Genomic DNA, 25,314 nt, shown 5'->3' on the forward strand with positions numbered 1-25,314 from the left:
TATCTCCTTCTGCCCTCCTCTTTTGGTCTCTAGATGCTCGGCCAGGCTGCAGTCCTGAAGCTGGGAGTCCTGCCTGAAGTCTGAAGAGTGAAGTCAGTTTGTAAACAGCCAGTCAGACTTATCAGAACAAACACTCGATCTCGTCCCATTCTCCCCTTGACTTTACACAGGGAATTGGAAAGCCGTGCTCAGGTTTAGGATAGAATTTGACCAAATGGAGGTGCCGTCCTCCAGTATGGGCTCTTGTTCAGGAACCAAGGAAGTTCCTTTGGTTTAAATGCTGAACCCTAAGTCAAAGACCAAGCTTTCTATTTATCAGAAAGGATAGAAAACGCACCCTCGGATCACCTGTGCCTATCGACCAAGGGAGTCCTCGGTCCTTAGACTTCTCCACTGGTCAAAATCAATTTCTCACACTGTGTGTGCAACATGTAAACATCTAGAAAACTGGTCCCAGAGATTAGTCTAAGCCCTGGAAGGAATTTTTAAGATTCCCTTTATTACATGTTATAAGAGAGTTGATATACTGAAAACTCAAATCTTGTGAAAAACAAAGAGAGACCAAATACCAACTACATTTTGTGATGTTAAAACGTCTAGCTAAACGGAGATATTCAGTGACAAGAAACTGGATTTTTTGGTCTACACAATGCCAGATAGCTGGTCTGGCCGGGTTCTGCTTTGTTTTTAAACAATGCACAAATTGCCTTAGTTATTCAGACCAGAAAATAATCAAGAGAAAAATGAACATTCCATTTCAGATAGCCTTGTGGTGGAGAGTTTCTTCAGAAGACTATACATTCTAGGCTTGTGGCTTTTTTTTTTAATTGGCTCTTTTGAGGTCCATGGAAGGAAGAACATAAAAACTAACATGAATTTCTGGCTTAGATTCTCTGGGAAAACTGTCTTAATAACCTGAGCACCCAAACGAGGAAAGGAACACACCCGTTTCCTCCAGCGGATTTCCAGGGATTGGAATCATGCAGCAACTTCTGGGGAGCTCTGTGAGACCTCTCCCAATCTGGCTGGAGGGAGCTCCCATTGCTGGGAGCTCCACCAGCATTTCCACACTAGTGCCGCATCACCTCTGTCAAGGGGCCCTGGTCTTCAACTCGCTGCAGCTACTGACCCTCTTTTGCAAAGCCTGTGCATAAGCTGCAACCTCTTCCTCTCTGGCACACCCAACAAACTCCTAACCATTCTTCCAGACATTCCTTGAAGGTCAGTCTGTGAGATCTCCCCAGCTTCCCACAGACGACTTGCTGTCCCTCCCCCAGTCCTTCTATTGCACTGGATCAGATGGCTGCTGTAGTACTTGTTGTGTGTGTGTCCCCCACCCCCAAAGAAGAGTGTGGATGCCCTGAATACTGGACATTGCCATGCGTTCCTGCTCATCTCTCACCCCCAGCAAGAGTTTGCGACAAGTGCATTCATTCAAATTAGGAACAGTTTTTCCTCGATCAGACACTTAGGTTCTAATCCTGGTCATTTCTGATGACCAGATTGTGTTACATTTAGAGAGAATAAATGAGTATCAGTTTCTTCAGCTAGAATAATAATACCTAACTCAAAGAGTTGCTATGAGGAGGCAGTGGGCACCAAAATGCACCTCCGGGGTCCCCCTTCCACCGCTCCCACTCGCTGGCTCGGCCAGCCAGGGACAGTGAGGTAAGCAGACAGCCTCCAGCTGTCAGCTCCTCCTCCTTCAGCATCTGCCTCAGATGCAGACAGCTGACCAGGGTCTCAACCTTCTCATGTCAGCCTGCATCCGGTGATGTGTAGATTTTACCACGATTTAAAAAAAGAATCTTTAAAAAAGAATGAATGTCAAATAAATAAAAAAAACCAAATGAATAAATATAGTACTTTTTGAAAAGTACTAACACCACGATTGGTGCACAGCAGGCATTCAGAAAGGCCAAATAATTTCCATCCCAGTGCTGAACCTGTGCTGTAGTCCAGGATGGGAAACACCCCCAGCAGCAAACTGGCTGGATAATGAATTTCTATTAAGTGAACCCCATTTTCTCATTTACTTTTATTGGCAGGTGAAGGATATGTTCTCACAGGAGAACATATTGGTGGGACCAATCCCAGGACATGCTGGGCATGGCAGCGCACTCCCAACAGCCACGCACATTCTAGGGGAGCTTTGTGGCTCTGTTGTTGTTGTTGTTGTTGTTCAGAACTTCCTAGTCCCATTCCCAGACTATGGAAATTTCTCCCGCTATAGAGCTATTCTGACTACCAATTCATGTTTTCATTCTGTCCAACCACCCTGATTTTGGAAGCTCCCAAAGATTATACAGTACCGATTCCTGGCTGAAGGGGGCTCCATTCACATAGGAAAAAAAATGGAGTTGTGCAAATACTGGCCCTTCTAGCGGACTTGCTCAAGGTCACACAGCTGGCAAAACCAAGACTACGACTAATGTCTCAAAATTAAACCGTAAACCACATAGCTCCACACCCAAGAACTCCTCTCCTAAAACCAGATTTCTGGTTTTACATTAAGTTCCCCACTAAGGAAGCTCCAAATAAGTTTTTTGAAACAATGAGAAAAATAGCTGAAACCTCTTTTTCATTTTTTTTTAATGTGGGCTCCACACCCAACATGGGGCTTGAACTCACAACCCCAAGATCAAGAATCAACGGTTCACTGACTGAGCCAGCCAGTGGCCCCTGAATCATCTTTTTCAATAACTCCCTCCCTCAGACACAGGGCCTGACCCAGCAGAGATATTTGAGCTCATCACAACTGAAACAACTAGTCCTCAAACGCAGTCAGGAAGCTCCATCACCAGGCAAACGCCATCCTGATGGCCCCTGGCTCCTGTAGGCCTGGATCACCTCCTAGGTTAAATATTTCCCATGCCTGCCCACTGAGGTCTGGTCTGAATGGCTAGAGAATGTCTTGGGTGGTCTAAAGAAAGGAATACCAGTGGAGGGATGAAGGAGCAGTCTGAAGACCTCCAGGACAGAGCTATTTAAGCTCTCTGGGATTCCCCTTGGCTCCAGCCTCCCGGCTCCCTCCATGGCCTTCTTTCTCTGTCTCCTCTCTCATCCCTGTACCTACTGTTGGCCTGTGTCCACTCCCACTCCCCTCTTCCTTAGAGTCTCCCTTTCCTTCCTCCCCTTGCAATTCCAGATGCAAAACCAACAAATGTAGGAAAGAAAATGAAATGGGGTAAAAAAAAAATTTTTTTTTTCCTAATTCTGTGTCCACATTTTGGAAGTAAATCTAACATCTTAAATTGTGTGCAGGAGGCTCCATAGTCCTTCATTTACTATGAACTTGGCACAGTAAGTTTATTAGCCCATCTTACTGCAGAGAACCCGAGTGCAGAGGACAGCTAATATTGTACTTTGGGAATCAAAGTAGAAATGCCAATGAGACTGCTAATTATTCAGTAAATTAAATATCGCTGCCAAAACTGCTATTCCTAATATCCTGCATTTGATCATGTTGTCTTAATGCAAAGGCAACATTCAGATTCTATTTATGCGATAAAGATGAGGATCCTGCAAATTGATTACTGGTTCTTTATGTTTTACTAGAAATTATTTGATATGCAGCCTGAAATTTATGTTACTTATAAGTAACAATGTTCAAGGATATAAAATTTGATTTCTGTCCTGTTCTTAACCGTATTCCTTTTGGGGCCAGAGCAGGGCGAGGGGGAGCATTACTAGACAGGTAGCAATAAGTGATTATTTACAAAAACAGATATTTTCAAATTATGATAAACATTCCATTTTACATAACTAAAGGTGTGACGCCCCCCCCCAATCATTTTTTACAACTATGTTTTGTAAAAGCCTTTAAAAAAATCAATTAGCCTTTGTGTCGTCTAAGGAACTTTAAATTGCGGAATATATTTATGAGAATATTTAAGGTAAATATTTCCAAAGTAAGGAGCAAATGAATGGGCCATAAATTTGCATGCACTGCCTCTGAAAACGAGCACATTTTAAAATGGTTTGTTCAAACGGAGCCATTGGCCTTTTTCCTTCCTTCTCAGAGAGCATATGTGTTAGATTAGTACTCAGAAAAGAGCATGATTTCATAGCCTCCAGTGCTGCATTTATAAAAATTGTGATGATTTTAGGACTGCACCTCCATTTTTTGAATTTTCAAAACTTGTCCCTTTTTACTCTTTTATTTTCTTTCAACAAAGCAAAGACCGAAGAACCCTTTAAGAAATTTTATACATTCCCACAGAGTCCCAGTTTGTTGACCTTCAGGCCACGGAGTAAAACCTTCCTTTTAAGTCAACCATTCCCCATTGGGAAGCGCTCCAGCTTTTTCTTTTTATGAGGAATTTTAACTGCTGGACTTAATTTAATTATTGTATTTTGTACATACTCCCAGAAGCCCCAGGGCATGAGCTTTACTTTTTTTCAAAACTTTCAAATGAATCTTTAGAAATGCACATTTCTGATGGTAATATTACTTCTTTCACTTGTATTTCTAATCTAAATACCAAACTTGGATCTGTTTCCTGACTTATTCACAGAGAGTTTCAACCTCGCATCTCTGCCACAGATACACTTGTGAGTCCACAAGTAAGGATGTGGTTATTTGAGCCTTCAGTGTGGATGCCTGGGCTTTATAATAACAAAATAAAAATCATCCCCAGCTGAACTCATTTTAAAAAGTTGATGGTTCTGGGAACGAGTCTTCAATAAGAACAGTTCCTAGGTAGACGTTGCTTTGAAATCAGTAGCATGCTGGCCCCATGGCTGCAGTGTGCCATCATCTGTCCTTTTCGTGTCTATGAGATCCCCTCACGCATATCAACTGCTCCTCCCGATCCCAGCAGACGCTCATGTGCAAACACACACTCACGCATAGGGAGTTGTCATCCCAAGCTAACAGCAAAGATTCAATATCTTCATTTCTCCCATACCTTTGTCCACAAACATTTTATTGGGTCCCTTTTCTATTATTATTATTGGAGTTCAATTTGCCAACATATAGCATATCACCCAGTGCTCATCCCGTTAAGTGACCCCCTCAGTGCCCGTCACCCAGTCACCCCATCCCCCTGCCCACTTCCCCTTCCACTACCCCTTGTTCACTTCATTGGGTCCTTTTGATTTCCAAATCAAACACTTTGACCACATCTTGACCATCAAAGGGGAAAAATAATTTGGGGAGGGGGGTAATTCCCTTAAAACTCAGTTAGGAGTGTTGAAATGCAGGGCAAACATAAATTTTCAAAATTCATAAAATCTGACCAAAATACCTTAATGGGGTTGGAGTTGGGCTAGTTATGAAATAAATTTCATTTTAGGATTTCTGAGACCTCTGAATTTGGAAAGATGTTTTTAAGCAGAATGCTCTATGAAATGAACCTGATTTTCTGATTGATTTTGATTTAAATTTTAAATTAGAAAAATCACAGCATTTAGGTGCCATAGAAGGACTCTAGAGATCACCTAGGCCAATGGTTCTTAACTCTACACATTAGAATTACCTGGTGGGCATTTAATAAATACCAATGTCTGGGCCCCACTGAGACTCATTAAATCAGGCGCTGGTCTGACCTGTCATTTTTCAGATACAAACAAAAACAACCAAGCAAAACTCTGAAAGATTAAATATGCCTTTTACATTAGGGATCTGAGTCTAATTATGCTGTAACATACTTTGGGAACTCCTAGCCAGGCTAACCTTTAGAAGCAAACTTACTTACAAGTAAGTAACAAGTAAATTTCCATAATTCAGTTTAGGGTCACATTAATTATAAAATAGTTGATTGATTCTTCCCATGTGATGGTACTTTCTAATGTTTACACATTCACATCCCTGACTGATTCACAGAAAAGGTTAGTATAATCATAGTCTTAAAATGTCTCACACTTAATTTTTAAAATATGGCACATTTATATGGATGGTTACCCTCCTATACATTGTACTTAAAAGTTTGAACTCTTCAGTGGCAGCGTCATACTTCATGACTAATATTCTGTAGGGGTTTTTTTACATGCATTTAAAACGTTCAAGCAGAAAGCAGTATTTGTCCCAGTATCATCTGAAGATCTCAAAACACCTGAATTTTACATTGTACAGTTTTTATAGAAATGGAGTCAGGGATGTCAAACAACAACTCATCTTGAGTGAGTGAGTCCCCACATTCCCCCCCGAAGGCAGGAGTGAGCTCAGCCATCGGGGCTCTGAAGGCTCTGAAGGCTCTGAAGGCCCCGAGAGAACAAGAGAGGCCATGCTGAGCAAAAGAGCTCCTTATAGTAAGAAGCCTCAGCCTGGGACTCAGCAGACTTTTGAGCCATCTTTGTAAACAGTCACCCTTACTGGCCTCCCCCAAGAACATCATCTCCCTCACCTTTTACACTCCCCCAAATCTGCCTCCTTCTCCTCTTTTCCCATCAGAGACAGCAAGCTCACAGGTCACAAAGGCAAGGGGAGAGCCCAGTCTTTTTTGAGTTGAGGTCCTGGTTCTCTCAGGCAAGGACCTCCCGGGAGAGATCCAGGAGACTTTGATCTCAGTTATTTGCTTTGGGCTAAAAGACCTCTGGTTGGCCACTACTCTAGGATCCTAATAAGGCCAGGACCTGGGATCACAGATGCAAACCTTTTTTTTTTTTTTTTTTTTTTTTTTAACCAAAGGGGACACTGAGGTGCAGTGATTCAAGGGATAGAGTTGCTAGGAGAGAGTAGGTTAACATGTGGCCGACTGAGATAGAACAGTTTATTGATTCGCTCCTCCAGAGGGGATTTATTGAGCTCCTATTATGTGCCTATGCTAAGTGATGGCACTGCGTTCATGACGGCTAAGAGGGCAATCCTAGAGATGGTCCTATGTCCTCTATGGTCCAGGAGTTTTGTCAGGAGTGAAAGCAGGATGGGCTGTTGAGACCTTTCTTATTCTGGTTTTCTCCATCCCCATTCCGTTCTAATTACTCTTTATTATCCCTTATAACAAATATGCAGATGCACTAAGAACCTAGCTCGAGGTCTGAAAAAAAAAAAAAGGAAGAAACTTACAAGTATCTTACAGGTAAATTCTCATGTAACCATAAAAACGAATGTTTATAAAAAGATTAAAAATTTTTCAGGGCAAGGAGAACTGCTGAAGGCAATATGTTTTTGCCTATCAAATTAATCATTTTATGAGTGGTAACCTCTGAGGCCGACACTCACATGGCTGGTGGCAGTGTGAGTCCAGTCCTCCTGGAAAGTTTTGGGCAGTGTATACCAATGGACTTGTCATCATCTTCTTGTACCTTTTAAACCTGGATCTGAGGATTTATCCTAAGGAAATTTTGTGATCCTAAATGTAGAAAAAGCCTCATTCACTAAGACTACTTGATTTACAATTATATCATTTAAATTACTGAGCTGTGGTTAAGTAAACCATGGAACATTTCTTGGATGGAATATTAGCAGCCCTGAAAGCTGGTGTTTCTGAAGAAAATAAGAAAATGCTCTTAATATAAAGCTAAGGTCAAAAACAAATACCAAGCTTCATATGCAGAGTCTGGAGATAGACTGCCGGGCTCTTCCGCTTATTATCTACTGCTGGTACTCACTTCTCTGTGCCTCGGTTTTATTATCTGTGAAAAGGGGTAATACTAGTAGCTATCTCATAGATTGATAGGAAACTTAGATGAGGTAAGACATATAAAGAACTGGGGCACCTGGGTAGCTCAGTGGTTGAGCATCTGCCTTTAGCTCAGGTTGTGATCCTGGGGTCCTGGGATCCAGTCCCACATCCGGCTCCCTCTGAGGAGCCTGCTTCTCCCTCTGCCTGTGTCTCTGCCTCTTTCTGTGTGTCTCTCATGGATAAATAAATAAAATGTTTAAAAAATAAAATATTAAAATATATCAAAATTTTATAAACCAAGTTGGGGCTAATTACAAATACAAATCTACTGAAACACTGCTTTTGATCATTATATGATCATACTGAGAAGACCCTGAAAAGAGAGGCCCTAGCAGGTTGTCTTCACATGATTGGAGACATGCTGCTGCCAGGACTCTAGGCAGGGACTCCTTCTGACTTGGCCACCATGGCCACTTCTCATCACAGGGAGGACAGGCTCAGCTGTGCTGGGCGGTGGAAGGCCACTCAAGATTTGCAAGAAAGTACACAAGTCCCAGTCCCCACTCTGGCACCGACTCCCAGTGAGGTCTTGGGATGACACTCTTCCTTCTCTATAAGGAAGGATCTCTGATGCAATTAGCAGCCTCCGAGAAAGAGAAAAGCAGTTTGAGGGAATTTTTGAGATACTGCCTCAGAGGTAGAAGAAGTGATTCTGAAAACTGTAATACTCCACTCCAGCTCTCCTTCCAGGGCAGAGAGCCCATCTGCTCTGTTTACACACCTGGACCTGGTGTGAAGGGCGGTTTAGAGGAGGTGGCTTCCTGACCATTTGTGGAATCATTCCTGCTTCCAAGCAGCACGCTATAGGCAGGCCTTCAAAGAAATACCAGAAGCCAAGTGTACTATCTGTCATCACTTACTAATGCTTGAAGCTTTTCATATAACAAAAGGGGAAGAAACAGCCCTACCTCGCATTGTGGGAGCCTGATAATTCTTCCATCAGCTCTACACCAAAAGGGCTTTCTCTTAACTGTAAGTATTAGATCCGATTAACATAGGCAACCAGTGCTTTTGGTAAGTAAAATTGGAAGAAAATAACTGTTCACAACTTTATTTCATCTCATGCTATAATAAGGAAGGAATTGATAAGTTGCAATGACAAGTAACTGCATTGGTTTTTTTTTTTTCATTTTGGGGGGTTTTTTGGTGGCCTTTTTTTAGACAAATATGTCCCATTTAAAAAATGTCAACATCATTTTTCTACACATACTCTTGTGAGGTAGGAATTAATCCACAGAGACAGAAGGGTTATCTGTTTGTTCATTCCTGGCATCCAGCATGGTGCTTGCTGGCCCTTAATAAATTTCTGTTGAAACTAAAAGACAGCCTACAGAATGGGAGAAGATATTTGCAAATGACATATCAGATAAAGAGCTAGTATCCAAGATCTTTTTTTTTTTTAAGATTTTATTTATTTATTCATTAGAAACAGAGAGAGAGAAAGAGAGGCACAGACACAGGCAGAGGGACAAGCAGGCTCCATGCAGGGAGCCCAACATGGGACTTGATCCCGGGTATCCAGGATCACATGCTAGGATAAAGGCGGCGCTAAACTGCTGAGCCACCCAGGCTGTCCAGTATCCAAGATCTATAAAGAACTTATTAAACTCAACAGCAAAGAAACAAATAACCCAATCATGAAATGAGCAGAAGACATGAGCAGAAATTTCACCAAAGACATATACATGGCCAACAAGCACATGAGAAAATTCTCCACATCACTGGCCATCAGGGAAATACAAATCAAAACCACAATGAGATACCACCTCACACAAGTGAGAATGGTGAAAATTAATAAGGCAGGAAATAACAAATGTTGGAGAGGATGTGGAGAAAGGGGAACCCTCTTGCACTGTTGGTGGGAATGTGAACTGGTACAGCCACTCTGGAAAACTGTGTGGAGGTTCCTCAAAGAGTTCAAAATAGACCTGCCCTACGACCTAGCAATTGCATTGCTGGGTATTTATTTACCCCAGAGATACAGATGTGGTGAAAGACCGAGACACCTGCACCCCAGTGTTTATAGCAGCAATGTCCACAATAGCCAAATTGTGGAAGGAGCCTCGGTGTCCATCAAAAGATGAATGGATAAAGAAGATGTGGTCTGTATATACAATAGAATAAGCTTTGCACAGTGGCGGTATCGTAGCCAATGAGGTTTATCCAAGGTGCAATTTTTGCTACAATAGAATATTACTCAGTCATCAGAAAGGACGAATACCCCCATTTGCTTTGACGTGGATGGAACTGGAGGGTATTATGCTGAGTGAAGTAAGTCAATCGGAGAAGGACAATCATACGGTTTCACTCATACAGGGAATATAAAAAATAGTGAAAGGGATTATAGGGGAAAGGAGAGAAAATTAGTGGGAAAAATCAGAGAGGGTGACAAACCATGAGAGACTCCTAACTCTGGGAAACAAACAAGAGATAGTGGAAGGGGAGGTGGGCAGACGGATGGAGTGACTGGGTGACGGGCACTGAGGGGGGCACTTGACAGAATGAGCACTGGGTGTTACACTATATGTTGGCAAATCGAACTCCAACAAAAAAGATACACATATAAAAAATAATTTTTTGTTGAATGAATGAGGTAATAGATTAGTGAATCAAATGAAAGATGTTCTCCTCTCTATTGTGTTAGATGCCATGGATATAAAAATGTGTGTAACTCAGGGTCCCACTCTTAGCAGCTCACTCTGGTGGCAGAACCAGACCTACAAATGGAGAATGATTCAAATGCAGTGATAGATTCCTAAAATCATACCACTGATCATCAGTATTCATGGAGCTCCAAATAGGAGCTCCTCCTATTTCAGGTATACACAGCAAAACATAACCCCTTCCTTCACAGTCTGGTCCAGAAAGCAAGCATGAAGCATAAAAAGCCCAAAACCACATGGAAAGCAAAATGGAAATATGTACACTGCAGAGAGGCAGCATGCCGTGATTTCATCATACAGACAACTCTGACATCAGACTGCTTGAGTTCACAAAGCTGTGTGGCCTTGGACAAGATGCTTAACCTCTCTGGGCTTTAATCATTCCACTTGTAAAATGGGGATAATACTGAGACTTACCTTACAAGGTTGTTATGAGAAATACTTGGGTTAATACCTGTAAAATACTCAAGATAGTGCCAAGCTCATACTAAGTATTATGATAAATATATGTGAAAAAAATCTTTCCTGTATTCTTTGAATTTTAAACTCTAAGAACTTTTTGGCTTTTTCTTTGTGCATGCCTGATATTCTCCCCAGATAAAACATACAACCAAATGCAACTCCAAAGCTGTGGGCTAAGCTTAAGAAGGGAAGGAGAAGTGAGATTCCTATCCGCTTGTGGAAAATAAGCATTTGGCAGAATGGAAAAAATTCTCCAAGCCAAGATACCTAAACCAGGACTGCAAATTCGTTCTAAACAACCACTACTCCCTTCTACCTAGTCCAGGACAGAGACTGCTAATCAACCTCAGTATCCTTTCCAACGGGGTCTAGATTCAGGGTCCAAATTATTGTCCAAAAAGGACAGTTAGGTTAGTATTGACTACTAACCAAGGCCTACTGGATCTCTGGCCTAACCCCTATCCTTATGGTTGGCCTCAGGGTTGTCCTTCCCACTGGGTCCACAGTCGCATGGTGAACCGCCTGCTCCCATGACTGAAGCCCAGCTCCCAAAATGCCCTGCCAGACCCCACTCCTGAAAAAACACTAATGGAGTGGGTCCCATTCTGCCCTCCCTTGTGGGTCCATGGCTGATGGCTAATTCTGTGACCTCAGCTAAGCAAGTTACTTAACTTCTCTGAGCCTCAGAATCCGATTCTTCCTAGGAAAATAGGATCTCTCCCTCTCTCAACTGTTGCAAAGATTAAATAGGATAATGCATATAAATAGATCTGGCTGGAATACTGGAGGAGGCTCCCAGTAAATGGCAGGTCCCATTATTGCTAAGCCCTGCTTTGTATTCCCTCCAGCCAGGCCCAGTGCCTTCGTGACTTCATCCCCAGGGTCCCAGCATAACCTAAAACAAGGCTGGGATGCTCCTGTTTAAGCCACTGCTACCGGCTCCCCCCAACACAGGATTAATAGTCCATCATGAACTCAAGGTCATACAGGCTCCACCACAGTGGCTGGGGGGAGGGGCAGAGGTGGGGGCAGCAGCTTGGGGATGGGGAGTGGGAGTGAGGGGATCACCAAGGTGCATGCAAGGACTCACTGACCCTACTAAGGATCAACAGAGAGGGCACTTGGCTCCAGTAAGCCGAGAGGGTGTCTTCTTCAGGCAGGGACCAGGGGCAAGACCAGGCCGATGGTGACCCACCTGTCTGCCTCCTCCTGCTCCTCTGAATGCAGCGCTGACTCACCTAAGACTTTCCATTTCTGGAAGCACTCCCCTTACTTCCTCCCACTGGATCTTGGTATGGATGACTCAGTTATGAGTTCCTGCCCCTTCCGCAGATGGGAGCATTGTGCCCTGAGAAGCTTAGCCGCAGTCTTCTCCCGCTGCCTCTGCCTCTCCGCTCTGCTTTCCTGCTCTGACTCTGCCTCCTCTCTCTGACTGTCTTTGCCTGCTCTTACCAATATGTGTGTAATATCCCCCCACCCTCACAGAGAGGAGCAGGTCCCACTGGCCTTCCAGAGAAAGCAGCCTGGCACCCTTAGCCCCAACCCATGTTCAAGAGCAGCAAATTAGTCAAGGCCTGGCATCTCTGGGTCATCTGCGGGATAGCCAAGTGACCCTTCTCTCCTCCCTGCATCCACCACTTCCTGGGCCTGGCCTGCGATTTGACACCTCCAAACCCAGAGCCCTTCATGTAAAGGCCCTGTCAACATTTCCATCATAGACTTCTCTCTTGAGAGTTGACAAGTTAACTTGGAAAACGAAATGAGCCCAAGCGGAAAGTTGCCTTACAAGGGCAGAGAGAGTACAGTGCAGTGATGCTCTCAAAGAGAGTCGGTGTTGAAAGGGCGGCCAATTTAATGTCTACATTAAAAACGGATTTGTGTGGAACACAGTGCTTCTTTTAATTGCTCCAAATAAATATCTCGGGTAATTTTAAGAAAGACTGCTGCAGTAGCTTCCCAAGCAGCACGAGCCATATATTACCAGGAAGTGCTTTGGGGTATTGTTTGCTGAAAAAGGCGTTACATAAATTGAAACTCCTTTTGCTCAGAGCCGAGTCCTGAAAGTTCATGCAGTGAGAAACATTTCTCACCATGCACAAACTGTGAATTGTATATAAAATTAAATTTTCTGATTAAAATCTGCATTGTTGGACCTCCTGCTGACTGCCACCATTTTGCTGAAATAAGATACTATTTGTGGTAATGGCAGCACAGGAAACCTGTTATCATTGATTGTAAACTGGCCTCACTCCTACGGCTTAAAAAATCTGGAGAGCTTTATTGTGCAAACATTGCATTTTCCTTACAAATATTACAGAGCAAAGCTTTACCATGGATTCATCAGCTGGGGTGCACACAGATTACAATCCAACCCATCGGCCCTAAATCTCCTGCACACCCAACAGTGGGCTGCAGGTAGGGTTGGGCAAGGTGCAAGATGTCAGCACAAGGAGACAAGCATATATAACCATCTGCTATCTAATTTTTAAAATGTTTGGCTTCACAAGGGTGTTATTATGAGAGACAAGGAAGATAAAAGAAAAAGATGAGGCCCAGGAAGAATTCAAATTCAACAACCCACCCTACCCCCACCTGTGTGAGCCCCAGGAGACTGCCAGCATGGCCCCAGCCCCTTGCCCAGCACTGCCAACTTCTGAGCCCAGGTCTGAGAATCAACTTTATGACAATCAGCTAGAACACTGCCCAGAAGTGCTGAGAGAGGGGTCCACGCTAATAGCTTCGCTTGACAAATGCAGAATCTGAAACCAAAACAATGACTTTTTTTTTTCCTAAGAAGATCTGTGTTCAGAATTAGAACCCCAAGGGCTGGCTTTTCATCTTTCATTTTCCCCAGCTTTGAGTTTACAAGCGTACGTACGCTCTCCAAAAGTCAACATCAGCCAGCCACACATAAATATTTTTTATTGCCTCTTAACCATTAGAATAGATTGTCCCTCTCTTTCATTTCGTAAATCACTTTGTTGCTTGGGTGATACAAAATTGCTTTGACTTACAAAGAAAGATGGGGCGCGGGGATGGAGGAGGGGTACAGGGTGGAGAAAGGTTTCACAAAATGATTGATCCATAGTGGTATATCTCATGTTTTGACAAATAAAATTAACCAACTTCTTAAGTCTGAATTTAATAAATCTCACCAAATCTTTTTTGAGAAAAGAGCACTAAGGTTACGGGCAAAGCCAGGGCTAAAGTAGAATAAGCTAAGCTATGTGCTCTGAGGGAGCAAATGCAAGGTAAGTGGCTTGAGGTGGATGCGTACTGGAGACCTGAAGTTCAAAAGCATAGACTTCCTGGAAGGCACCTGTGTAAAATGGGTAGGATCACACATCACATCACATCACATCACATCACATCACATCACATCACATCACATCACATCATCACATTGGGTTCAAGTGTCCTTTTGCAGTTTCCTTGCCCAAAAAGCCAATGCTAGGTATTCTTATTCATTAAGCCGTCTCACCTTTAGGAAAAATATGTGGAGGGTAAGAAACGGGAAGTGCCCAGCGGGGTAGCTGACCCAATCCCCAGTGTATTACCTTGCCTGTAGAATAGAATTTGAGGAAACTACTAGTAATTATGCAGACTTTTGTTTCAATTGCATAACCACTAAACAAATTAAAGTAACTTACAAATCCATAAGTTAGCTAATTTTGAAAATTATTCCACTGTTTATTTTTCTCCCTCTGGACTTCTCTTGTAATTCTCAGTCTTTCATGGTTTCCACAACTCTAAATAGCTCTAACCTGAGTTTCTTACATGAACATAGTGGGTGAGGGTGGGGAGGAGTTATCTGTTTTCCCTTTTTCTCTTATTACTTACCATCCATACACATGCCTTCTATTTGAAAACCAATAATAAAATCAGTTGCAATATCACACCCATCCATTCGATAATATGTCCTGAACTTACCAGGTGCTAGGAGCTAAACTATTAATCCTCCTTCACTCAAGAGTTGTGCCAGCCTGAGGAATACATCAGAAGTCCCAACTTTACTGTCTTTTGAACTAAGATTTGAAGAAACCAAGAGAATCTACAACAGGAACTTGCATCTGATGGCACCTCCTTCTCCCAACTTCACTTTTCTCTTTTGCCTTAACTCCTACCTCTTTCCAGTTAACTACAGATCCTGGCCCTCTCCTTGTTCCCCATAGGGCTCTGCTACTGGAAGGATTCCTTTCCATGGTTCTGTTATCCCCTCTAGTCTTGACCAAAGATGAAATTCGTGATCTGCCCAAACTTAACCCACATTTTTGCTCTAGGCTTCCATTTATTCTTAAAGACAAAAGTTGTTTCTGTAAAAAAAAAAAAAAAAAAAAATTAACAATATTCCACTGACTTTTTCACAGCTTGCAACAAGAAGACATAATGCCAAGTCCCTCTCTAGGACACCAAAAGTCAATGACAGGATAGACACATTCGAAAATGAGTCAAGATTTAATAGGCTGGACAAGCCAATCATACCCTGCTCAAGTGCTCTGGCAACCATAGCCAAAGAGTGGGCAAAGCTTGGTAATATGTCAAGAGGGGAGGAGCTGGGGTGAGAAGGAGCTCCAGGAGCCAGTAGTAGTTGCTTCCCCTCCCCCAACAAGGCCCTCAAGTCCAGGCATATGCTAAAAGGCTAGACAGTGAGGCCCTGCCTGCCTTGGGGATTACTGATAGAATCCCTAAAAAGAATGGAAATCTCTAGTACCTCTCCATCTCAAGGAAGAGGTGAGTTCTCAGGTAGGGATCTGCCATTGTGATGGTTGGTCATCACCCAGTTCTTTTCCCTATTAGTCCCCCAAAGAGAAAGGCCAAGCCCCATGCCTCCATGAACCTACTCTTCATCACAAATCACAGAGGCACCAGATTTATTAGACAAATAGCCATGGAGGTATCAACTCTCCTCAGCCAAGGGGGAGTTGAAATCCCATCATTTACCAGTAAAAAGAATCCAGTACCATGCTCATCTCCCTTTTTCCCTCTCCAAGTCTCCACCTTTCCCCTGGTATGGAGTGTCTTCTTTCTATCGTCCCTCTACTTCTCGTGCCCTTCCTGAGTTCTAGTCTTTCTTTTGGGTTGGCTGACACCAGAGGGCAACATAATCTTACCTACTTGTCATTTCTTTCATTTCACCAGTAGAGGGAAGAGTTTGAGAGAACCTACGAGAAGCAGGAGGTAATGTGGAAATTATTTTGAAATATGGAATTAGCTAGCCCACTAGGACAGCTCTCTCAAATGCATCCCGTGCCAAGGCATTCTGTTCCCGTTGGTAAATAATCTGTTATAAAACTGTTTAAATGCATATTAACTCACCAGAGCACGACACTGGCAAAATTTCCCTCTAGGCTGTATTTTACAAAGAGACAACTTTCAAGTGATGTGAGACCTGAGAGTAAACTAACAGAAGTCATACATTATTCAAGGTAACACTGCTGCTCCATCCCTTACTCACCACTTAGTCTTTTGAGATCCAGCTTTTTTGTTTCAGAAATAATTAGTAAGGCATTTAGCTCTAAGTGATCTTGTTTTGGGTACCCATCGTCTTCCCTCTCTAGGTGCTCTGAGGGTACATATGGGCTTATTTGGGCAAGTAAGGCTGAGTTAATCAGAATGACTGATTATGAATCAAGCAGCAGAGCCCTAAGGAAGAAGTGCCCCAGAAGCCTCTGTCAAACTTAGAAGTCCATGCAAGGGCATACTCCATCACAACCTCCCCATTCCGTCACATAAATCAGAGAACGTTCCCCTTAAAAATGTTGGGAAGGAAGGGATTCGGAAACTAAATCTGTGCCAATGAACTGACCATTTACCAATCATCATCCTGACCAAGTTAACATCAATACCTTTAAAAAGTAGACAACGTGGGGCTAAGCAATCTGCTCAACCATTGCAATGTGCTCAATTGTTTGAATCTAATTACTTGGCCTGGATATTTTCTGCTTGGTATCCCCAGCCTTTGAACCTTTTCCAAAGCCAGAGCTTTATAGAAAAGGTCTTTGAAAACCCTAAGAGTCTGTGATTCTGTCGTTCTTTAGATGGATTTTTGATCCAAGTGGCTGAATTTATCCTTTGCCTTTATTTCTTCATCAACACTCTTTCTTTGATTAATTATCTAAAGTGAGAGTTCTCATCCTGAGTTTCAGAAGTGGACTTGAGCAATTCTATGAATCTCTGGAAATTGTGGGCAAAATTCTATATGCATGTACATGCACAGTGTTTCTAGGGAGAGGACACATAACTTTAATCAGATTCTCAAAGGGCTCCAAGACCTCTGTCTTGTCACTGTACATTCATGATGTTCACTAGACCAGGGTTTCCTCAATCAACATGCAAGAACAGGTTACAGATGTGTGCCTGGGTCTTTAAGTCCAGACAGGGCCAGGAATGGCTGGCCAAGAGCTGCCCAGTTGCTATAAAAATATTATTTTCTCTGTGTGCCACAGTGTTTAACAAGTTGGGAAGCATTACATAAACTCTTCGCTTTTTTTGCTTTTTTTTTTTTTTTGAAAGTAAGCGCCACATCAATATGGGGGCTCGAACTTATGACCCTGAGATCAAGAATCTCATGTTCCACTGACAGCCAAACAGGTGCCCCTAAACTCTTTCTTCACTTTTATCGCATCCACCACCTTTGCTTTCTGCATCTCTTTCATCATTTCCATGGCCTTAATTTTCTAGAAAGAAGTGTGGCGTGGATCTGGCCATCTATGGCACAATCTGCCCTTGTGTACTTTGACAGGAAAGAAAATGCCATTGTACTATTCCCTTTCAGAAATGCTCCCTGGCTCCCACATCTGGGAATTTGCCTTGCTGGCCACATGGTAGTAAATGAGACCAGCTCATACCTCCCTTTCCTGGGAGATTCCTTTTGCTGATTCCTTGCATCTGCCCCTTTCCTATAGTAGCTCTGTCTTGTCCAGAAGTGTCTGGAAGAATCTCTATGCCAGATAAATGGCTCCCAGCTTCATTCCAAATATTCCTCAAAAGAGGAATTCTTTCTTTAGAAAGAATCCATGAAAGCAGGCATTAAAATTTTACATAGAAGGGCAGCCAGGGTGGCTCAGCAGTTTAGTGCCGCCTTCAGCCCAGGGCCTGATCCTGGAGACCCGGGATCGAGTCCCACGTCCGGCTCCCTGCATGGAGCCTGCTTCTCCCTCTGCCTGTGTCTGTCTCTGCCTCTCTCTCTGTGTCTCTCTCGTGAATAAATAAATAAAATCTTTAAAAAATAAAATAAAATCTTACATAGAATCCATGTAGAACCAAATTCAAACTCAGACATAATAAACAAGGCAGGCAAAGTCTCTTGGGTCCTGACTAACACAGAGTACCCTGAAAACAGTTACCTTTTTTTTTTAATTTTTTATTTATTTATGATAGTCACAGAGAGAGAGAGAGAGAGAGGCAGAGACACAGGCAGAGGGAGAAGCAGGCTCCATGCACCGGGAGCCCGATGTGGGATTCGATCCCGGGTCTCCAGGATCGCGCCCTGGGCCAAAGGCAGCCGCCAAACCACTGCGCCACCCAGGGATCCCAAACAGTTACCTTTTCAGCCCTTCCCTGCCCAAACCCCTAAGCACACAAAAGTCCCTATAGTCCCTGACCAGACAGGCCATCTGGGATCAGTCTCATCACCTAATACTCAGATCACATCATTTTCCTAGCAACAACTTCATAATTTTGGTAAACTAAGAAGTATCCCATCCACTTAGTTTATTTGTTTATTTTTTTAATCTTTGCACCCAACGTGGGGCTCAAACTCATGACCCTGAGATCAGGAGTCACATGCTCTTCTGACCAAGCCAGCCAGGTGTCCCAGTATGCCACCCACTTAGGATTAATTTATGATTCAGACTTTTGTATGAGTCAACAGAATGTTGACAATTGTCTGCTGTACTTCATCTGTCCTTTTCAAAGTCTTGAATACCTAATTCTTAAATATTTTTCTAGCCCATACTGTGTTGCTATTAGAGAATAAAACTATCTCTCTGCATTTTACCAGTTAATCCAAGCTGACAGCCCAAGATTTCAACCACATTAACTGATCCTTGACACAGTCCTGACCCATAACTTCCTAGTCAATACACCATTTCAAAAATACTTAACTTCTGGGGAAAAGAAATCATTGCTAAATCATAAGGAACTATAAGCACTTGTTTCTTAAATATATAACTGCAGTGTTACTAACTAGAAGGTTATCTGGCATAAAATAAGGAATGTAAAGTCAAGAGTGTGGGTGTTCCTCTCCTTTTGGGGTGGCACTGGGAGAGTCTGCTAAATCTGTCACTGTCACAAAGCCCCTAGGTCTCCAGATTTCACTTTGCTGTCGAAGAAAAACCACAGACCCACAAATAAGTCTTTTCTTGAAACCTACCACCAAGCGGCAAAAAAAAAAAAAAAAAAAAAAAGAAACCTACCACCACTAACTCTAAATAAATTAATTCTTCTTAGACCATTTCCAGCTGTAGTTAGAAAGGTCCCCCATCTGGGTGCTCCTAGAAAGCATTACTGTCAGTATTACAGGGCGTTGTTGAAGAATATTTATACGAGATGAGCTACTTCCTTCTTAATGAAACTGACAACCAGACTGAATTCAGGATCACTTTCCTTGAAGGATATAATCTCTGGCAAATCCTTTATGAAAGCCATCCTATCACTTTTCTGTGTATTTTAGAAATGGATGTATTTGAAAAAATGCCTGAAAATCACTTGCAGTCATTTTAAAACTGACTTTTTTTAAAAAATTTATTTATTTATGATAGTCACAGAGAGAGAGAGAGAGAGAGGCAGAGACACAGGCAGAGGGAGATGCAGGCTCCATGCACCAGGAGCCCGACATGGGATTCGATCCCGGGTCTCCAGGATCACGCCCTGGGCCAAAGGCAGGCGCTAAACCACTGCGCCACTCAGGGATCCCTAAAACTGACTTTTTTAAAGCCAATATCTGGAGTTAGAAAAAACTATGTGATGGGTTCCCCAAAATAAAAATACACAGAAAATATTACATTTTCTTTTGATTTATTTATTTTTAAAAGATTATTTATTTATTTGAGAAAAAGAAAGCAAAGGACAGAGCACAAGCAGAGAGGGAGGGGCAGAAGCAGAGGGAGAAGCAGACTCCTAGCTGAGCAGTGAGCCCTATGTGGGGCTCAATCCCAGGACCCTGGGATCATGACCTGAGTTAAAGGCAGAAGGCTAACCACTGAACCACCCAGGTGCCCCTACATTTTATTTTTAGAATAAAATAATGTACATTTGCAAGTTGCAAAAAAAAAATTAAATCTTTTTTTTAAATATTTGCTGAGTTGACAGAAAATGAAACACTGCACTCTCATCTGCATCCATTATAACAGAGGATTTACTGGTTATCATTCATGAACCTTATGTGTGCTCCAGCCTTTGAGGAGAGAGATGAACACAGTTTTTGCAGTGTGATTATAAATAAATGAAACATTAAGCACACCCCCGAATCAGCCTCTTACTCAAATCATATACAATGTAGATCATGCCAATTTAACTTGATTCGGATGTCCAGATATCCCAAGGACCTCAAATTTGTGTGATACTGGTGATTAACAATATTCCTTATTTTGTCAACAGGAGCCAATTGAATTTCATTCATGGTGATGTTTGTTTCCGTTTTCTATTACTTTTTTTTTTCTAAAGATTTATTTATTTATTCATGACAGACGAGAAAGAGAAAGAGACAGAGAGACAGGCAGAGGGAGAAGCAGGCTCCATGCCGGGAGCCCGATGCAGGACTCGATCCCGGGTCTCCAGGATCGCGCCCTGGGCCAAAGGCAGGCGCCAAGCCGCTGAGCCACCCAGGGATCCCTACTTTTTTTTTTTTTTTTAAGATTTATGTATTTTGGACAGAGAGTACATGTGTGGGCACGAGTAGGGAGAGGGGCAGAGGAGAGAATTATCAAGCTGACTCCCTGCTGAGTGTGGAGCCCCATAGGGGCTCTATCCCATGACCCATGAGATGACAACCCATTAGACTGCCACCTGAGCCAAAACCATGAGTCAAATGTTTAACTGACTGAGCCACCCAGGTGCCCCAATTTTCTCTTTTGATTGCTAAAGTTTGAATAGTAGTGAAACTCCTTTTTCTTTTGTATTTTTTCATTTAGGAGTTCAAAGTATGTTTTAACATCTTTTCATTTTCCTTTTGATCAATCTAATAGCTAAAGCTGCTTTCATTGTACTTCTTTTTTTTAAAAGATTTTACTTTTTATTAAAAATATTTATTTTGAGAGAGAGAACACAGAGGGGAGAGGCAGAGGGAGATGGAGAGAGAGAATCTTAAGCAGACTCTACACCCAGCGAGAAGCCTGACCCAGGGTTAGATCCCACTACCCTGAGATCACGACCTGAGCAGAAATCAAGACTCAGACACTTTAACCAACTGAGCCATCCAGGCACCCCTAAAGATTTTATTTTTTAAGTAATCTCTACATCCAGCATGGGGCTCGAGCTCACATCCCAGAGATCAAGAGTCACATGCTCTACCAGCTGACCCAGCCAGGTGTCCCTCATATATACTTTTGTTGTCTGACCATCTCTAAGCAAATACGTGCTTTCTACTTGATACTAACCTAATACGTTTCTTGACATGGGGTTTTCAAAGCCTCAGAAGCATCAGTTAGCAAATCCCCAACAGTCTCATGGGGAAGAAGCAATAAGGAAGCATGCAACACGACAGCTATAGCCTGAGATCCAGCAATAATGCAGGTCTGCTTGGAACCCTGGCCGAGGGCCTTTCATTTTCTGATATATCTTCTCTCTTAAAATATAAATGCACAAAAAAGAAAAATAAGTGGAAAAAATTTCATGTACAGAATAGCACAGTGCGTTCTGGACACTGGCAGCTCCCAACTCCCAATCATGTCATTCTGTACCTGGGTTCAGTGAGCTGTGTGTCACTTCCTCTTTGAAGGCTTTCCTGATCCATGCACCCCAAACTCCTCCTTCACACCCCCACTGGACCCTCTACAACCCATTACATTTGACACATCCCCATTCATTGGCTTTTACATTCATGTCCCTGGCTGCACAACTGACTCCTCAAGAGTGAGAAGCAGTATCTGCATCACCTGGATCCCCATCAACTGCCACAACCACTCTGACAGAGAATGTACTCATAAGTGTGGAGAAAACAAATACCTGGCTTTTCTGGAATCCATGATTTATTTTCTAAATCCCACTTAGCACATTTAGCCTGGAGCTACTTGGTATCTAGAAGAGGATGAATCAACCTTTTCAATTTTCTAGTAACCCAGGTGGTAAAAATACAGGTACTAATTCCCAAAAAAGTGGGAGGAAGCTAGGAAGTAGAAACATGTGCATGGGCGCATTCAGGACCGGGCAGAAGAAGGTGAATGAGGGACAGAGCCTCTGAAGAGGTCATGGAGTAAACAGGAATCGGGCAAATGGTATGAGCCCACACAAAATTTCTGACACGACTGGTGACATTTCCCCGTGTTGTAGCCACTAGCACATGAACAACCTGCCACCTCTGGACTTCTTTCCATCCCAGGCGTCCTGGCTTCTGCTGCCTAACGAGGTCTCCACCTTCAGCTTTCCTCGTGGCCAAACATGCGGGCCCTGGCCCACCTTCCCAGGACTCCATGCCAGCCGCAGGCCAGCCACGGTGCGCACCATGTTAATAGGTAAGTTTCCTGCGGGGGGATGTTAGGCACCACACCCACCTGGTAAAGACTATCTTTGGCGCCAGGTGGACATTTTGGTGCCGTGAAATCCCACTATCAAGGTTGCCACTGTCTCCTAATACAGCCCCAGAGGGAGTGTAGATCTAGGGAACTCAAACAACTTGGTCCTACATGCTCAAATTGCTAGTTCCTTCAAAGAGGGACATTGCTATTATCATATGCTACTGAACATTCAGCATGTGCCAGGCATCGTGCTAATCAGGCCTTTTGTCTAGAGATTGAGTCTAATGATGCCTTTAAAATCAGCCCCTCCTTGGGGCATCTGGGTGGCACAGTGGGTTAAGTGCCCAGCTCAGGTCATGATCTCAGGGTCCTGGGATCAAGCCCTAGGTCAGGCTCCTGCTTAGAGGGAAGCCTGCTTCACCCACTCCCTCTGCCCCACCCCACGAACATTCTCTCTTTTTCTGAAATTAAAAACGAAGTGGTAGTGAGGTGCAGAGAAATTTGAACCCTTCACACTGCTGGTGGGAATGTAAACTGGTACAGCCACTGTGGAAAACTGTAGGCCGGTTCTTTCAAAAATTAAAGAACGCCTGGGTGGCTCAGTCAGTTAAGCATCCAACTCTTGATTTCAGCTCAGGTCATGATCTCAGGGTCATGAGATTGAGCCCTGAGTCGGACTCTCTCTCCCTCTGCCCCTTGTCCCACCTCCCTCTCTTAAAAAAAAGAAAATAGAATTACCATATGATCCAGCAGTTCCACTTCTGGGAATGTACCTCAGCGAATTGAAAGCAGAGACTCTAATAGATACTTACACACTCATGTCCCTAGTGACATTATTCACAATCATTGAAAGGTAGAAACAACCCAAATGTCCACTGACAGATGAATGGATAAATAAAAAGTGGTGTATGCATACAATGGGATATTATTCAGCCTTAAAAAGGAAGGACATTGGGGATCCCTGGGTGGCGCAGCTGTTTGGTGCCTGCCTTTGGCCCAGGGCGCGATCCTGGGGACCCGGGATCGAATCCCACGTCGGGCTCCCGGTGCATGGAGCCTGCTTCTCCCTCTGCCTGTGTCTCTGCCTCTCTCTCTCTCTCTCTGTGACTATCATAAAATAAAAATAATAATTAAAAAAATCTTTTAAAAAAGGAAGGACATTCTGACACATGCTACAGCATGGATGAACCTTGAGGACATTATGTTCAGTGAAATAAGCCAGACACAAAAGGACAAATACTATATGATTCCTCTTATATGTGGTACACTTAGAGGAGTTAAATTCATAGAACTTGGAATGATAGCTGCCATGGGTTGGGGGAAATGAGGTACTATTGTTTAATGTATATAGAGTTTCAGTTGGGTGTGGAGATGAATGGTGATGATGGCCACACAACAATGTGAATGTTTTTATTTTTTTTCCAATGTAAATATTCCTTTGTGGTTTTTAAAAAGATGTTATTTATTCATTTGAGAGACAGAGACAGAGGTAGGAGAGCACAAGCATGGAAGAGAGGGAGAAGCAGGCTCCCAGCTGAGCAGGGAGCCCAGTGTGGGGCTCAATCCCAGGACCCTGACATCACGACCTGAGCCAAAGGCAGATGCTCAACAAACTGAACCACCCAGGTGCCCCTCAACGTAAGGGGGCACCTGGGTAATGTTCTTAATGCCACTGATCATATTCTTAAAAATCCTTAAGATAGAAAATTGTATGGGGGAGCCTGGGTGGCTCAGTGGTTGAGCATCTGCCTTCTACTCAGGTCGTGATGTCAGGGTCCTGGGATCATGTCAGAGTCCCCGCAGAGAACCTGCTTCTCCCTCTGCCTAAGTCTCTGCCTCTTTCTCTGGGTCTCTCATGAATGAATGAATGAATGAATGAATGAATGAATGAATCTTTTAAAAAACTAGAAAATTGTATGTCACGTATATGTTACCACAACAAAATTTTTAAAAATAACCTGCTGCCTGCCATTCCTAAAACCCAACCTGATGCATCTGTGCATACTGTGGAGCACTCATCCGAGACCCTAACTTGCCCTGGCCTGCCTCACCCAGACCTTGACAGCAAGCACAAGCCTCAGTTCTGCATCCCTGGTGCCCGAGCCCCCACTTGGTGCTCATTTCCCCACTCTCTACACCTCAGCTTTTACTCACTGACCTCCCAATGGCTTGGCCTTTGCCTGTCTGTGGCCTGGGCTTGTGCTCAAAAGCCAGTGCCCCAGACCCCAGGAGTAACCTTACACTGCCACCCCCCAAGAGGGATGAACGGGCAAAGAAATAGTCAAAACCCATTTCCAATCTTCATCTTTAGATAATACTAAAGTAATGCTTATTATGTGCCAGGTCCCGTGCTAAGCATATTGTTATCTCTTTTTAATTCACACCCCAATCTCACAAAGGGGTCCTTCTTGTTCCCATTATCCTCATTTTGTAGTGAGGAAGCTGAGGCTAAAGGATGCTAAGTAATCTGCCCAACGTCCCAAAGCCAGACAGAGAGCTACATGTTCAGGATAGGAAGCCAGCACTCTGATTGACAGTCTGTGTTCAGTTATGAGGCCGTACCATGAAAAATCTTTTTTTCTTTTTTTGAGGTTTATTTCTTTATTTAAGAGAGAGAGAGCAGGAGGAGGGGCAGATGGAGAGAGAGAGAATTTCAAGCAGACTCCCTGCTGAGCACAGAGCCTGTCCTGGGGCTCGATCTCACGACCCATGAGATATGACCTGAGCCAAAATCAAAAGCCAGATGCTTAACCAACGAGCCACCCAGGTGATCCTATGAGAGGCTTCTATAAGCTTCAATCCTGGATGACACCATCTTGATTCTCTCCCTCGTTGATATTAAAGTTATTTAAGGAAAGGAGAAAATGGGGATCCCTGGGTGGCGCA

The 25,314-nt window shown here is 43.2% G+C and overlaps 1 protein-coding gene and 1 long non-coding RNA gene across 4 annotated transcripts in view; one reads left to right on the forward strand and one right to left on the reverse strand.

Annotated features, from left to right (window-relative positions):
- The window catches only part of CLYBL (citramalyl-CoA lyase), a 298,522-nt gene that overhangs the window by 262,190 nt on the left and 11,018 nt on the right, over positions 1-25,314 (forward strand). The window contains exon 9 of one of the 3 annotated variants that reach the window (XR_005376521.1): positions 22,293-22,425. The gene's annotated coding sequence lies outside the window, so the exon portion shown is untranslated. Of the gene's footprint in view, positions 1-33; positions 5,298-10,888; positions 13,894-22,292; positions 22,426-25,314 lie in introns of those variants that run through there. The other 2 variants (XM_038569953.1, XM_038569951.1) reach the window with 2 other exon arrangements.
- The window catches only part of LOC102154680, a 92,952-nt gene that overhangs the window by 41,087 nt on the left and 26,551 nt on the right, over positions 1-25,314 (reverse strand). The gene's annotated exons all lie outside the window — the stretch shown is intronic.

This window comes from Canis lupus, chromosome 22 (genome assembly GCF_011100685.1).
Source record: "Canis lupus familiaris isolate Mischka breed German Shepherd chromosome 22, alternate assembly UU_Cfam_GSD_1.0, whole genome shotgun sequence".
Lineage (NCBI taxonomy): Eukaryota > Metazoa > Chordata > Mammalia > Carnivora > Canidae > Canis > Canis lupus.